Raw genomic sequence first — 17,846 nt, 5'->3', positions numbered from 1 at the left:
CCGTTCAATAATAGAACATGTACTATTATTGCCCGCAAATCATGTTCCGTGGCTCCGTTCAAGTCAATGGGTCTGCAAAAAAACCTGAAAACATACGGAATGTACTCCATATGTCTTCCGTATCCGTTCCATTTTTGCGGAACCATCTATTGAAAATGTTATGCCCAGTCCAATTTTTTTCTATGTAATTACTGTATACTGTATATGCCATACGCAAAAATGGAGCAGAAAAACTGAACAGAACCAAAAACACTACTGAAACAAAAAAAACGGAACAACAGATCCGTTAAAAACGGACCGCAAAACACAGAAAAATCCATACGGTCGTGTGAACGAGCCCTAAGGGTAAGAACACACGGAGCGGTTGTGATCTGGTCAGGTTGTGGCCATGCTGTAGTCAAGAAACGCACTTCCAATTTGCCCATAGCTGCTTTTCATTTAACTAATGAAGGCTGTACTGTATAATCAGTCTTTGTTCTTAATGGCCACGCAGTAATGAAGTTTCTGCGCGGCCATTTCCAGTGAAGAAATGGAAATGGCCGACTATGCAGGGTGGTCTTCATTAGATAAATGAAAGGCAACTGCGGGCTAATTGGCTGTGTGGTTCTTGAGCGCAGCATTACCACAACCTGACCGGATCACGACCACTCCATGTGGTCGTACCCTTGCACAATGCTGTTTTTCCGCAAGGAAAAACCATACATATTTCACAACATATGCAGGTGGCCTTTGGTGTGTTTTTCTGGCTGCAGAAAATCTGAAGCTGATCAATCGCTTGTGAACCTAGCCTTATAAAAATACCAAAATGTGAAACTGACCTAAGCTGTTGATTAGTTTCCTGTGATAGCTGACCTCTTTGCGTTTGCGTCTGAGATAGGTAAATAAGATTGAGCCCTACTAGTGATATGGACTGATGTGACTGACAATCTCTGTATGCTGCTTAACATGTAGATGCTATAAAAGGAACATGAATAACTAAATTATATATATATATATATATATATATATATATATATTATAATATAACATAATTTGTGGTCAAGGCTGCAGGGGACGAGGTACCCGACTGGAGGCCGGTTGCCTATCTCACTTACCGATACCAAACCTATCTAAGATGGCTGGTGGTGTGCCTGTCACTGCCAGTTCTGTGAGAAGGTCTGGCAGACGTTCTTCTCTACCTCTTGCATGACGTTCTTTGTTTTGGTTTCACTTTGTCATCTGCTTTCCTTCTCCCAGGTGTCACCTATTTAGACTAATTGTCTCCCTTTATTTTCCCTCCCATACCGCCTCACTTTGCGGTTTATACTACTTCCTGGATGAGGCATTCACTGCTGATGGCTGCTGCTGTTTCCTCAGATAAGTCTTTTTCCTTTATTTGTGTTTCCTTGCTGGCTTGATTCTAGGTGACCCTGACTCCGTCCGTATTAAGTGCAGGGAGCTGGTGGTCGTATCCCCTCACTAATATAGGGTTTTCAGGTGTCACACAGTATTAGGTACGTGGGCATGCAATCGTCTACCATAGAAACCCTAGCATGGGCATAGCAGTCAGGGAGAGCTCTAGGGGTTTTACAGGGCTCACCCATATGCTCCTTAGTTTAGGATCAAGCCAGTCGGATGTTTATAAGTTCCAGCTTTCTGCAACATCATCCGTCACATTATAAACCGCCATAGCCATCTTAAGCATGGATCCGGTTTCAGCCTTGATTAACCACATGCAAGGTCTTTCGCTGGAGGTAGCAGATCTCCGTAAAACTGTGTCTCAGTTTCAGGTGACCAGTTCTGCTGGTGTTCATGGAGTTTGTTCTGAGCCTAAGATCTCGCTTCCGGATACGTTCTCCGGGGGTAGTGAGAATTTTGCTTGCTTTGGAGAGGCTTGCAAACACAATTTTCGCCTACTTCCCCATTCCTCTGGTGATGAGAAGCAGAGGGTGGGGATCATCTCGCTGCTCAGGGATAACGCTCAGTCTTGGGCCTTTTCGCTGCTGTTGGGGGCACTGCGCCTCCGATCGGTGGATTAATTTTTTTGTAGCCCTGGGGCAGATATATGGTGACCCGGATTGTATTGCTCTGGCTGAATCTAAACTGCGTCTTTTATGCCAGGGTAAACAGTCCGCAGAGATATATTGTTCTGAATTTCGGAGATGGGCATCTGATACTGGTTGGAATGATGCTGCACTCCGAAGTCAAATTTGTCATGGGCTTTCGGAAAGATTGAAAGATGCATTTGCTTTTCATGAGAGACCAGCCTCGTTAGAGTCTGCCATGTCTCTAGCTGTTCGTATTGACAGGCGTCTTAGAGAGAGAGGACTACTCCTTTCTGTCATATTCAGCCCAAGGACAGTGGGGCTGTCTCATTCAGTGCGCAGGGGTCTCAGTCTCAATCCCCTCTGAGGAGGAGGCCATGCAGCTGGGTTTGCTTGCCTCTGATAGTAGAGAATTCAGCTCTCAGAGGAAGGTTTGTTTCTGTTGTGGGGGTATAAATCATTTGGCTAACGTTTGCCCCTCTAGGAGATTCATGGAGTTTTTTGAGGGTAATAAAAGAAAAACAAAAAGAGAAAAACCCTCTAAAAACTTTCCATTTGCTACTATTGGCAAGGTTGATGCGGGAGAATAAATTGTGCGCTAAAATGGAAAAATGTGTGTTTGTGGTTCCGGAGATTCAATTTCATGGTTTTCTTCTCTCCGCTTCTGGTTATCGCATGGACCCCGAGAAGGTCTGCGCTGTGCTGGATTGGGAGCTTCCTGAGAATCGGAAGGCACTGATGCGGTTTTTGGGTTTTGCTAATTATTACAGAAAGTTCATTTTGAATTATTCCTCTGTTATGCCACTCACTGATATGACTAAAAAGGAGGTAGATTTTTCCTTGTGGTCAGTAGATGCGCTTAAAGCCTTTTCTAGTATCAAAGAGTTTTGCTTCAGCTCCCATTTTGGTACAACCTGATGTACCTTTTATTGTTGAGGTGGACGCTTCTGAGGTGGGTGTGGGTGCGGTCTTACCTCAGGGTCCCTCTCCTGCCAAATGGCGACCGTGTGCCTTTTTCTCAAGGAAACTCTCCTCTGCAGAGAGAAATTACGATGTGGGAGATAGGGAGTTGTTGGCCATCATATTAGCTTTTGAGGAATGGTGCCATTGGTTAGAGGGAGCCAGACACCCTATTACCGTGTTTACCGACCATAAAACTCTGGCCTACTTGGAATTGGCCAAGCGTCTGAACCCAAGACAGGCCAGGCCAGATGGTCTTTGTTCTTCCCTAGGTTTAATTTTATTGTCACATTCCGCCCTGGAGTTAAAAATGTGAAGGCGGATGCCCTGTCACGTTGTTTTCTGGGAGGGGGGAACTTTGAAGACCCGGGTCCCATTTTGGCTGAAGGGGTGGTCGTCTCTGCTCTTTATCCAGATTTGGAGGCAGAGGTTCAGGCAGCCCAGGCAGAGTCTCCTGATCTTTGTCCTCCTGGGAGGTTGTTTGTGCCTCTCGCTTTACGACACAAGATTTTTAAGGAGCACCACGATACAGTTCTTGCTGGGCACCCAGGGAGTAGAGCCACAGTGGATTTCATTGTTCGGAGATTCTGGTGGCTGGCTTTTCGTAAGACGGTTGAGGGTTTTGTGGCAGCCTGCGAGACCTGAGCTCATGCCTAGGTCCCTCTTTTACGGCCATCGGGTTCTCTCCTCCCGTTACCCATTCCTTTCTGTCCTTGGACGCATCTGTCCATGGACTTCATTTCGGACCTGCCTCATTCCTCCGTGAAGACTGTGTGATTTTGGTGGTACTGGACAGTTTTAGCAAAATGGCGCATTTCATTCCCTTTTCTGGGTTGCCCAATGCTAAGACGTTGGCGCAAGCGTTTGTTGATCACATTGTTAAATTGCATGGCATTCCTTCAGACATCGTTTCTGATAGGGGCACGCAATTTGTTTCCAGATTCTGGAAAGCCTTCTGTTCTCGCTTGGGGATTTGGTTGTCGTTCTCTTCTTTTCACCCGCAGTCGAATGGTCAGACCGAATGCGTCAATCAGAATCTGGAGACATATCTGCGCTGTTTTGTGGCGGAGAATCAGGAGGATTGGTATTCTTTTTTGTATCTTGCTGAGTTTGCTTTAAATAACCGTAGCCAGGCGTCCTCTGATAAGTCACCATTTTTTGGTGCATATGGCTTTCATCTGCAGTTTCGGACATTCTCTGGAGAGGGGTCTTCTGGTTTACCCGATGAAGAGAGATTTTCCTCGTCTTTGTCATTTATTTGGCAAACTATTAAGGGTAATCTGAAGAGGATGAGTGAGAGATATAAGCGTGTGGCGGATAAGAGACGTTTGCCTGGTCCAGACCTGAATGTGGGTGATCTGGTGTGGTTGTCTACAAAGAATATCAAACTGAAGGTTCCCTCCTGGAAGTTGGGTCCTAAGTTTATTGGGCCTTACAAGATCTTGTCCGTCATCAATCCCGTTGCCTTCCGTCTTGATCTTCCTCAGACTTGGAAGATCCATAATGTCCAACCCACTGTACCCTTTTTTGCCTCCTCCTCCAATTGTTGTTGATTGTAATCTTGAATTTCAGTTCCCTAGGGTTGTGGATTCTTGCATTATCCGTGGTTCTCTCTAGTACTTTGTTCATTGGGAGGGTTATGGTCCTGAGGAGAGGATGTGGGTCCCGGTGGCAGACATATTAAGGTCACTCGTCTCATCCTGAGAAGGTGGGCTCTGAGTGTCCGGAGTTCACCCGTAGGGGAGGGGTACTGTCACTGCCAGTTCTGTGAGAAGTTCTGGCAGACGTTCTTCTCTAGCTCTTGCATGATGGTCTTTGTTTTGGTTTCACTTTGTCATTTCCTTTCTTTCTCCCAGGTGTCGCCTATTTAGACTAATTATCTCCCTTTATTTTCTCTCCCATACTACCTCACTTTGCGGTTTATACTACTTCCTGGATGAGGTGTTCACTGCTGGAAGCTGCTGCTGCTGTTTCCTCAGATAAGTATTTTTCCTTTATTTGTGTTTCCTTGCTGGCTTGATTCTAGGTGACCCTAACTCCATCCGTATTAAGTCCAGGGAGCCGGTGGTCGTGTCCCCTTACTATTATAGGGTTTTCAGGTGTCACACAGTATAAGGCACACGGGCATGGAATCATCTACCATAGAGACCCTTGCATGGGCATAGCAGTCAGGGAGAGCTCTAGGGTTTTTATAGGGCTCACCCATGTGCTCCTTAGTTTGGGATCAAGCCAGCCGGACGTTTATTTATAAGCTCCAGCTTTTTGCAACATCATCCGTGACAGTGCCGTAAGCCATGAGCGAGTGGTATGCCTATAAGGACATATGGAAGAAAGGGGAAGGGGGGTCGGGCACCGGAACTGCACATGCACAGGTGAGTAGGTAGGGGGAGAATATAAAGACCTCTCGCCCCTCCCACAATTGCAGGCTGATTATTCAAATCATGTGATCACTACACGTCCCACCCCAAGGGGTGTGTTTAAAGCTAACAAATACATAAACATGGTTACATAAAATACATGTGCAAAAAATAGAGCAAATGTCATCAATTACATATATCTGATATTGACACAACGTAAGACATCAATCAAGTGCGTGCATCAGACATTTGCAAACTATGGTGAAAAAGAGGGGGAAGAGGGTGGACCCATCGGCTACATACTTATACAAGTACACAGTCGGTGGATGCGTCCAGAAAGTGTAAAACATACCGAGGGAGGAGCTGAGAGACGAACCAGAGGACACATTTGAAAAAATTGAAAGCTACAGCTATACGATCGCTGGATCCTGTGTATAACTCACTGTTGTACCGGAACGGCCTGGCACCAGGAAGGGGATAGTATCTGCTGCCGGTCGCCATACGTCATCAAGGGCCGACCTCCGCTACGTCACCACAGCGTCATTGCATCAGGCCTAGGTGCCTCACGGCGCATGTCCCATTCACATCCCATCTCGGGACGCCATCATGAAAACTGGAAAGATGCCCTCGACCCGTTTCTGGACACCCACATTAAGGTACATCAGGGTATAGCAGACCAGACCAGCATGGACAGCCCGGAAACCAGATTGTCCTCATGCCATACCTAGACTGGAGCCCACCATCATAAACGATAAACGTTATGTGTAGGGGGTTATCCATCACAGGTGTCCAGTCGCTTTCATACCCAAGAGGGTTCTCCTCCAGTTTGTACCCAGGTGTTTTGCAGGGAGCAAATCTAAACCAGACAGATGATAGAACAACCGTAACACCATAACGGCCCAACTGTGGTGCCCCTGGTGCATACCGGATCGAACAGTGAAAAATACCCATATAAAAACAAAACGAAAAGGAAAAAACGCATAGCTGTCAGAGGTATCAACCTCCTGTATATGATAATGTGTCAACTTCATCCTCGAGCTCCACCCCTCCGTATGATGAGTGCTGGTGATCTGTGAACAAAAAGAAAAAAGAGGAAGAATCAAATTGCTGTTGATTCAACAGTTTTTAAATAAATATATATTCTGCGTGTACACAAACACTCCTAGGCATAATCTACATGCCACAGAGGGCAAGTCACTCATCACAACACCTCTCCAAAATTGAATTCTATGTTCAATCCATTGGGTTTAAGGCTGTTAAGCCTATGGATCCAGCAGAGTTCCCTATGTTTCAGTAGTTTAGACCTGTCACCGCCATATAACTTCAGACACTTGATTTGTATTTGTGCTTGAGAAAGGCTCGGTATTGGAGCCGAAACGTTGTACCGCAAGGTTGATTAAAGAATAATTTCACTTTTTTCAAGACCGGAGTGCCGTCCCTTTTTCTGGATCCATTAATTGGGGTAAGAGGTTGATTCCCCTGGAACGTGCACCCATTTTCTCCGTTTGTAGTCAGTGCCGCCATTTTTCGTATATACAGGTCCTTCTAAAAAAATTAGCATATTGTGATAAAGTTCATTATTTTCTGTAATGTACTGATAAACATTAGACTTTCATATATTTTAGATTCATTACACACCAACTGAAGTAGTATAAGCCTTTTATTGTTTTAATATTGATAATTTTGGCATACAGCACATGAAAACCCCAAATTCCTATCTAAAAAAATTAGCATATCATGAAAAGGTTCTCTAAACGAGCTATTAACCTAATCATCCGAATCAACTAATTAACTCTAAAGACCTGCAAAAGATTCCTGAGGCTTTTAAAAACTCCCAGCCCGGTTCATTACTCAAAACCGCAATCATGGGTAAGACTGCCGACCTGACTGCTGTCCAGAAGGCCATCATTGACACCCTCAAGCAAGAGGGTAAGACACAGAAAGAAATTTCTGAACGAATAGGCTGTTCCCAGAGTGCTGTATCAAGGCCCCTCAGTGGGAAGTCTGTGGGAAGGAAAAAGTGTGGCAGAAAACGCTGCACAACGAGAAGAGGTGACCGGACCCTGAGGAAGATTGTGGAGAAGGACCGATTCTAGACCTTGGGGGACCTGCAGAAGCAGTGGACTGAGTCTGGAGTAGAAACATCCAGAGCCACCGTGTACATGCGTGTGCAGGAAATGGGCTACAGGTGCCGCAATCCCCAGGTCAAGCCACTTTTGAACCAGAAACAGCGGCAGAAGCGCATGACCTGGGCTACAGAGAAGCAGCACTGGACTGTTGCATGTCATTCGGAAATCAAGGTGCCAGAGTCTGGAGGAAGACTGGGGAGAGGGAAATGCCAAAATGCCTGAAGTCCAGTGTCAAGTACCCACAGTCAGTGATGGTCTGGGGTGCCATGTCAGCTGCTGGTGTTGGTCCACTGTGTTTTATCAAGGGCAGGGTCAATGCAGCTAGCTATCAGGAGATTTTGGAGCACTTCATGCTTCCATCTGCTGAAAAGCTTTATGGAGATGATTTCATTTTTCAGCACGACCTGGCACCTGCTCACAGTGCCAAAACCACTGGTAAATGGTTTACTGACCATGGTTTTACTGTGCTCAATTGGCCTGCCAACTCTCCTAACCTGAACCCCATAGAGAATCTGTGGGATATTGGGAAGAGAAAGTTGAGAGACGCAAGACCCAACACTCTGGATGAGCTTAAGGCCACTATCGAAGCATCCTGGGCCTCCATAACACCTCAGCAGTGCCACAGGCTGATTGCCTCCATGCCACGCCACATTGAAGCAGTCATTTCTGCAAAAGGATTCCCGACCAAGTATTGAGTGCATAACTGAACATAATTATTTGAAGGTTGACTTTTTTTGTATTAAAAACACTTTTCTTTTATTGGTAGGATGAAATATGCTAATTTTTTTAGATAGGAAATTTGAGTTTTCACGAGCTGTATGCCAAAATCATCAATATTAAAACAATAAAAGGCTTGAACTACTTCAGTTGGTATGTAATGAATCTAAAATATATGAAAGTCTAATGTTTATCAGTAAATTACAGAAAATAATGAACTTTATCACAATATGCTAATTTTTTTTAGAAGGACCTGTGTGTATATATATATATATATATATATATATATATATACAAAACACAAATAGTGCAGCAGCACAGTCAGAGCCAATGGACTGGGTGCAAATCCCCACAGAGGCAGGCCGCTCCTCCACGGTATATAGTAGACGAAAAAACGAGGCAGCACTTCCAGCTTCTAGTGTACGGGTGAAGACCCCAAACTTTAATCCAAGCGACGTTTCGGCCTACTCAATGAGGCCTTTATCAAGCTACATAACAGTGCAAATAACTGGGTATATATACCCACACTACATAGACAAGTGAGTGACAATCAGTGATTACACCTGTTAACAATCAAGTCACATGACCTGGGACTGCATAGTCACATGGTGTTCAGATATAATAAACATAATACTTTTACACATTTACGTGCATCAAAGGTGTACATCTTATTCATAAAAACATAAGTGATGTGCACAGCAGTTATAGTGCATATACAATACATAATATATAGAGGTTCCAAGCCCCTTTTGTACAGTGACCCTTATACAGTGCAGTACACACAGAGTTAAAATCATATGCTGCAGTTGCAGCTGAACCATATTAAAAATTGGAGGGAGCTCACCATCTACGCACATTATGCTTGTCAACATCGCCATGCCTTCAGCGTTGGCGTCCCCCAGTCGGCAGTGCACTATTTGTGTTTTGTATATAAGGACTTGGCAGCTTAGCACTGTATTGACCTGAACATGGAAACTACTGAGAGAGACCCCGCTGATGTGTTCTCCTACACCAGGCAAGATGAGGAGAGGATCCTCCACGATCTGGTGAGCGACTGCACGTTTTTGTCCACCCCGTCAGTTACAGAGCTGAAAAAAGGCTATGAGGCGGATGGTAAACGACTGGCATCTATGGAGCTGCATCTGGCGACTCTAGCGGAATACTATAAGTCGCACAGAATCCCAAGGGGAATGCGCTCCCAATTGAAACCAAGTCTGTTTCCAGCGGACAGTAAGTTTGCGCATAAATTTACACAAATTTCAAACAAATACGCCCTTGATGTGATACTATTGAATTTGGAGTTCCTGCAATATGAATTGGGCATGGTACGGGAGCACTTTGAAGGAGCTCTGATTAGGCTCAAGGAAGCCCTCCCTGTACAGGACTTTGACACATATTTGACCAGTTGCTCCACCTATTTGGATAAGTACAGGAAAGAACAAGAAGCGATTAAACGACGCAAATGGCAGCGGGATGAAGAGGACTACAGACGAGGAAATGTCTATACCTGGCAAGAACCAAAAGGACAGAGACGTCAACCATTCTCTGGTAATTCCAATAACAACAAATGGAATAACCCCAACCCTAGGAGGAAAATGGTACCTACCAATGATGAAGGAGCCATTCAAGTCACACAGCAGCATGATGATTTTTTAGGCCCGGCTATGGATCCAAAAGGACCAGACGTGGTGGGCGGAGACAATTCAAATGGAGAAAAAGAACAACGGAGTGTAAGGAATCGGCCAGCAAGGAAAAAGAATCCATAGTGGTAAATATATCTTCCCATGAACTGACCAATGCACAGACCGATCTTCTATCTAAAGGTCTATCTTTTTGTCCCGCGGTGGGAGTGGACTGGTTCCAATTAGGAGTAGACCTGCAAAAATTTTTTAGAAGCCTTAAGCTAAAGGTTTGGTTTTCTGAAACCGATAGACAAATGAATAACGTCGATACCCAGCGTGGGTGTGAACTCTCCCTTCGCGGTGTAGGCTTATACGCCAAGGGGGACTTCACACCACAGATCAAGAATCCAGCCATTGACACATATATCAATGCAGTGAGGGCTGACATTGAGACACTGAAGGAGTCCATAACTGTAGGAGGCCTCAGACATCCTAACATGACGTCTGCGGAGATGTGTGCGTTGGGTGAACTTTGCAACAACGGCTCCCTCACGGTCAAACCGGCCGACAAGGGGGGAGCCGTGGTTGTGATGGACACCCAATGGTACATCTCCGAGATATTGAGACAATTAGGAGACTCCCTGGTATATAGGAGACTCAACCATGACCCCAAGTTTGAGGTTATTAAGGTCATCACAGGATTATTGGATGGAGCCCTGTCAAGGGGTCTGATTGATGAAGCCCTGTACAAATATCTACTGATCACACAGCCCAAGACACCATTGATATATGTGTTACCTAAAATTCATAAAAGCTTACAGAATCCCCCTGGGAGACCCATAGTGTCCGGGAGGGAGTCAGTGTTCTCGAATTTGGCCATCTTCTTAGATAAGATACTGAGATGTTATGCTGTTGGGGCAAAATCATATGTACGAGACACTGGTGATTTTTTTAGTAAGATTGCTAATGTGCAAGTGACGACACACACGCTGCTGGTTTCTTTCGATGTGGTGAGCCTCTACACCTCTATCAATCATGATAGAGGTGTGGAGGCAGTCAGAAGATTTCTGGCTCAATCCCCATACACTGATGAATGTAGGGAGTTCATATTGGACCTGCTCGGTGTAGTCTTAAGATACAACTATTTTGCATTTCAGGATGGGTATTACCTACAACAGCGGGGAACCGCAATGGGTTCAAATATGGCGCCTACTTATGCCAACATGTTCATGTCTGCCCTAGAGGCTGAACGCGTCTATGTATCCCACCACTTCAGCCGAGTGCGGGGGTGGTGGAGATACATAGATGATGTTTTTGTCATCTGGGAGGGCACTGAGGATGAGTTGGCTGAGTTCCACACGTTTCTGAACAATATGGATCCTGAGATCCAGTTCACGCTTGTATACTCCACCGAGCAGGTCCAATTTTTGGATACCATGGTAAGAAAACAGGGTACCTCACTGGTCACTGACCTATACACAAAGCCAACTGACTGTAACAAGCTATTGAGGTTTGAGAGCTGCCATCCGAGATCTATGGTTAAGACTTTGCCACGGAGCCAGTTTCTCCGTGTGCAACGCATAGTGAAAGACCCAGTATTGTGTAAGACAAGGTTGTTGCAGATGGCAGACAAATTTACCCAGAGAGGATATCCGAGGAGTTTGGTATGCAGACAGTTGGATGGGATCGGAACTAGGAGGATTGTTGAGGTTACCAAACAGAGTAGGGTGCCTTTCATTTCCACTTATAATGAGGGCAGCTACCAGATAGCGGGAGCCATTAAGAAGCATTGGCCGATATTGAATAATAGCTTCAAAAAGGTGAAGGAGTTTGCTGTGCCCCCCTTGATGTCTTACAGGAGAGCAGACAGTCTGAGGGACAAATTGGTGAGGGCTGATGTTACCGGGGGTAAGGACCCAGTTCAAACCTACATAGGCCGTAAGAAAAATGGGTGTTACCCATGTCTAAACTGTGTCAACTGCAACTATATGTTGAAAGGGGATAAATTCGTACATCCGGTACTGAACACCCGGTTTGAAATTAGACATTTTTTGACCTGTGATAGTTCATTCGTGGTATACCTCCTGTCTTGCCCCTGCAATCTACTTTATGTGGGGGAGACAATTTGTGAGGTTAAGACCAGAATGAACTATCACAGGTATTCGATCCGACAGAAGAGGAGAGACCTCCCGGTGCCCAAACACTTTGTGGAAGCAGGACACAAAGAAAAGGATCTTAAATTCAGGGTCATAGACCACATCCCCCCACTTAAAAGGGGAGGCAATAGGGAGAAATTGTTGAAACAACGTGAGATCCTGTGGATACACAGACTACACACACTGAAGCCTGATGGCCTCAATGCGGAGTGTAGATGGGAACTATATGGATAAAGGAAATATGTGGGTAGCTCATCAACGTGGGGGTTTCTTGTTCGTTGAGTCTGGTGTAGGAGAAACATAACAGTGCACACCTTTTTGAACATACTAATATGATATACTGACACTGTATTCTTTCTATTCCAGGATGTTTTGATTAACTTGATGAACTTTTATCTTGGTATTGGATGGAGCCACCCTAGTCCTTGGATAAGGATCGGATTCTGAAATTACATGTGGACACATACGGGACGACGTCAGACGGCCTGGGACCAGTACATGATTGCACTATATGTCCAACACTGTTTCATATTGTACTTATAGACAGCTGATGTGTGCGCGTCTCTGACCACATATTTGAGGGTCAGTGACTTGACACACACGCTATCTTGAATTTGTGTATGCTGATGGGAGGAGTGTGTCCCATGACAGCCACACTACAAGAAGTTATTGGTGATGGCAAAGGGAGATGACATAATCGCCTGAGCTAATGGCTGGGCTTGATTTTCCTCCCCCTTGGCCATTTCCAACCATACTGTTAATCTGGATTTGTGCGCATGTATTTGCCCTGGCCGCGCTGGGCTCGTCCGCTTGTCTAGGCTTGTTTACGTCGCCATGGTGACGGCGGGGTCCCGCCTGCGGCGTGACGTGCGCTGAACCACATGGTCTGGCCTCCCTCCCCCAGCAGCTGCGGCTCCTGCGTGCGTTCCGGTGGATGACGCTGCGGTCCATTGGAGCGTGACGTGGGGACGTGGCGCTGTCGGGGGCGCGGCCAGAGCTGTCGGGTCCGGCGCATGCGCACTGCCGACTGGGGGACGCCAACGCTGAAGGCATGGCGATGTTGACAAGCATAATGTGCGTAGATGGTGAGCTCCCTCCAATTTTTAATATGGTTCAGCTGCAACTGCAGCATATGATTTTAACTCTGTGTGTACTGCACTGTATAAGGGTCACTGTACAAAAGGGGCTTGGATCCTCTATATATTATGTATTGTATATGCACTATAACTGCTGTGCACATCACTTATGTTTTTATGAATAAGATGTACACCTTTGATGCACGTAAATGTGTAAAAGTATTATGTTTATTATATCTGAACACCATGTGACTATGCAGTCCCAGGTCATGTGACTTGATTGTTAACAGGTGTAATCACTGATTGTCACTCACTTGTCTATGTAGTGTGGGTATATATACCCAGTTATTTGCACTGTTATGTAGCTTGATAAAGGCCTCATTGAGTAGGCCGAAACGTCGCTTGGATTAAAGTTTGGGGTCTTCACCCGTACACTAGAAGCTGGAAGTGCTGCCTCGTTTTTTCGTCTACTATATATATATATATATACACATATAAATAAAGATGGCGTGGGCAGCACCACTATCAACAAGGTGCAGTCGGAGTGCCAGCGGCTGTGGGGGCGATCCACCTCCAAAATATAAAAATAAAGAATTCCGCAGCACATCCAATTTGTAGAAAAGTAGAAAAAGGCTTTATTCACCAGACATGCGACGTTTCAATCCTCTCAATGGGATTTTTCTCAAGCAGTCTGGTGAATAAAGCCTTTTTCTACTTTTCTACAAATTGGATGTGCTGCGGAATTCTTTATTTATATATATATATATATATATATATATATATATATATATAAAATAAAAGAATTCCGCAGCACATCCACGTAGTAAGAAAAATGAAAGAACTTTATTCACCAAGCATGCGACATTTCAATCCTCTCAATGGGATTTTCCTCAAGCAGTGACATAGTGGGCAGTGCTCTATGCCTATTTAAGCACAATCTCATAATTGAACAATCCATAGTTAAATTACATTCATTACTAGTAATATATATAAAAAATCATAATACAAGCAGTGTTAATAGTATGTTAATTAGGGATGAGCGAACTCGAACTGTATAGTTCGGGTTCGTACCGAATTTTGGGGTGTCCGTGACACGGACCCGAACCCGGACATTTTCGTAAAAGTTCGGGTTCGGTGTTCGTCGCTTTCTTGGCGCTTTTGTGACGCTTTCTTGGCGCTTTTTGAAAGGCTGCAAAGCAGCCAATCAACAAGCGTCATACTACTTGCCCCAAGAGGCCGTCACAGCCATGCCTACTATTGGCATGGCTGTGATTGGCCAGAGCACCATGTGACCCAGCCTCTATTTAAGCTGGAGTCACATAGCGCCGCCCGTCACTCTGCTCTAATTAGCGTAGGGAGAGGTTGCGGCTGCGACAGTAGGGCGAGATTAGGCAGATTAACTCCTCCAAAGGACTTGATTATTGATCGATCTGCAGCTGTGGGTCATTGAGCTGCTGATACTCAATTGCTCACTGTTTTTAGGCTGCCCAGACCGTTTGTCAGTCACATTTTTCTGGGGTGATCGGCGGCCATTTCGTGTCTTGTGGTGCGCCAGCACAAGCTGCGACCAAGTGCATTTAACCCTCAATGGTGTGGTTGTTTTTTGGCTGAAGCGTACATCAGGGTGAAGCTGTCACACCAAGTGCATTTAACCAGCAATAGTCTGTTTATTTTTTGGCCATATACTACATCATGGGCAAGCTGCGCCTGTCACCAAGTGCATTTAACCCTCAATGGTGTGGTTGTTTTTTGGCTAAAGCCTACATCAGGGTGAAGCTGTCACACCAAGTGCATTTAACCAGCAATAGTCTGTTTATTTTTTGGCCAAATACTACATCAGGGGCAAGCTGCGCCCGTCACCAAGTGCATTTAACCCTCAGTAGTGTGGTTGGTCAAGCTATCACACCAAGTGCATTTAACCAGCAATAGTCTGTTCATTTTTTGGCCATATACTAAATCAGGGGCAAGCTGCGCCCGTCACCAAGTGCATTTAACCAGCAATAGTCTGTTCATTTTTTGGCCATATACTACATCAGGGGCAAGCTGCGCCCGTCACCAAGTGCATTTAACCCTCAGTAGTGTGGTTCGTCAAGCTGTGACATCAAGTGCATTTAACCAGCAATAGTCTGTTCATTTTTTGGCCATATACTAAATCAGGGGCAAGCTGCGCCCGTCACCAAGTGCATTTAACCAGCAATAGTCTGTTCATTTTTTGGCCATATACTACATCAGGGGCAAGCTGCGCCCGTCACCAAGTGCATTTAACCCTCAGTAGTGTGGTTGGTCAAGCTATCACACCAAGTGTATTTAACCAGCAATAGTCTGTTCATTTTTTGGCCATATACTAAATCAGGGGCAAGCTGCGCCTGTCACCAAGTGCATTTAACCAGCAATAGTCTGTTCATTTTTTGGCCATATACTACATCAGGGGCAAGCTGCGCCCATCACCAAGTGCATTTAACCCTCAGTAGTGTGGTTGGTCAAGCTGTCACACCAAGTGCATTTAACCAGCAATAGTCTGTTCATTTTTTGGCCATATACTAAATCAGGGGCAAGCTGCGCCCGTCACCAAGTGCTTTTAACCAGCAATAGTCGGTTCATTTTTTGGCCATATACTACATCAGGGGCAAGCTGCGCCCGTCACCAAGTGCATTTAACCCTCAGTAGTGTGGTTCGTCAAGCTGTGACACCAAGTGCATTTAACCAGCAATAGTCTGTTCATTTTTTGGCCATATACTACATCAGGGGCAAGCTGAGCCCATCACCAAGTGCATTTAACCAGCAATAGTGTGGTTATTTTTTGGCCATATCCCAGTCTAATTCTGTCACTAAATCCATACCGGTCACCCAGCGCCTAAATACTAGGCCTCAAATTTATATCCCGCAAAATCTGTCGTTACCGCTGTACTGTTGTGGCTGGGCAAGTTATTTAGTGTCCGTCAAAGCACATTTTTTGTTCTGGGTTGAAATACAATTCCCAATTTAGCAATTTCATAATTTAGTGGTTTCTGCTATATCAGAGCTATTTGAAATCTATCCCTAAAAGGGTATATAATATTCAAGGTGCACATAGGGTCATTCAGAATAACTTCACACACACGCTACTGTGCATTTCCAAGTCTAATTCTGTCGCTAAATCCATACCGGTCACCCAGCGCCTAAATACTAGGCCTCAAATTTATATCCCGCTAAATCTCTCGTTACCGCTGTCCTGTTGTGGCTGGGAAAGTTATTTAGTGTCCGTCAAAGCACATTTTTTGTTCTGGGTTGAAATACAATTCCCAATTTAGCAATTTCATAATTTAGTGGTTCCTGCTATATCAGAGCTATTTGAAATCTATCCCTAAAAGGGTATATAATATTCAAGGTGCACATAGGGTCATTCAGAATAACTTCACACACACGCTACTGTGCATTTCCAAGTCCAATTCTGTTAGTAAATCCATACCGGTCACCCAGCGCCTAAATACTAGGCCTCAAATTTATATCCCGCTGAATTTGAATACAATACAATGGGCCAAATAATATTTTTGTTGTTGTGGTGAACCATAACAATGAGGAAAACATCTAGTAAGGGACGTGGACGTGGACATGGTCGTGGTGGTGTTAGTGGACCCTCTGGTGCTGGGAGAGGACGTGGCCGTTCTGCCACATCCACACGTCCTAGTGTACCAACTACCTCAGGTCCCAGTAGCCGCCAGAACTTACAGCGATATATGGTGGGGCCCAATGCCGTTCTAAGGATAATAAGGCCTGAGCAGGTACAGGCATTAGTCAATTGGGTGGCCGACAGTGGATCCAGCACGTTCACATTATCTCCCACCCAGTCTTCTGCAGAAAGCGCACAGATGGCGCCTGAAAACCAACCCCATCAGTCTGTCACATCACCCCCATGCATACCAGGGAAACTGTCTCAGCCTCAAGTTATGCAGCAGTCTCTTATGCTGTATGAAGACTCCGCTGGCAGGGTTTCCCAAGGGCATCCACCTAGCCCTTCCCCAGCGGTGAAAGACATAGAATGCACTGACGCACAACCACTTATGTTTCCTGATGATGAGGACATGGGAATACCACCTCAGCATGTCTCTGATAATGAAGAAACACAGGTGCCAACTGCTGCGTCTTTCTGCAGTGTGCAGACTGAACAGGAGGTCAGGGATCAAGACTGGGTGGAAGACGATGCAGGGGACGATGAGGTCCTAGACCCCACATGGAATGAAGGTCGTGCCACTGACTTTCACAGTTCGGAGGAAGAGGCAGTGGTGAGACCGAGCCAACAGCGTAGCAAAAGAGGGAGCAGTGGGCAAAAGCAGAACACCCGCCACCAAGAGACTCCGCCTGCTACTAACCGCCGCCATCTGGGACCGAGCACCCCAAAGGCAGCTTCAAGGAGTTCCCTGGCATGGCACTTCTTCAAACAATGTGCTGACGACAAGACCCGAGTGGTTTGCACGCTGTGCCATCAGAGCCTGAAGCGAGGCATTAACGTTCTGAACCTGAGCACAACCTGCATGACCAGGCACCTGCATGCAAAGCATGAACTGCAGTGGAGTAAACACCTTAAAACCAAGGAAGTCACTCAGGCTCCCCCTGCTACCTCTTCTGCTGCTGCCGCCTCGGCCTCTTCTGCTGCTGCCGCCTCGGCCTCTTCCTCCGCCTCTGGAGGAAAGTTGGCACCTCCCGCCCAGCAAACAGGGGATGTACCACCAACACCACCACCACCACCTCCGTCACCAAGCGTCTCAACCATGTCACACGCCAGCGTTCAGCTCTCCATCTCACAAACATTTGAGAGAAAGCGTAAA

Source organism: Bufo gargarizans, chromosome 8 (genome assembly GCF_014858855.1).
Source record: "Bufo gargarizans isolate SCDJY-AF-19 chromosome 8, ASM1485885v1, whole genome shotgun sequence".
NCBI classification, from domain to species: Eukaryota; Metazoa; Chordata; class Amphibia; order Anura; family Bufonidae; genus Bufo; species Bufo gargarizans.
Note: the sequence above shows the minus strand (reverse complement) of the source record.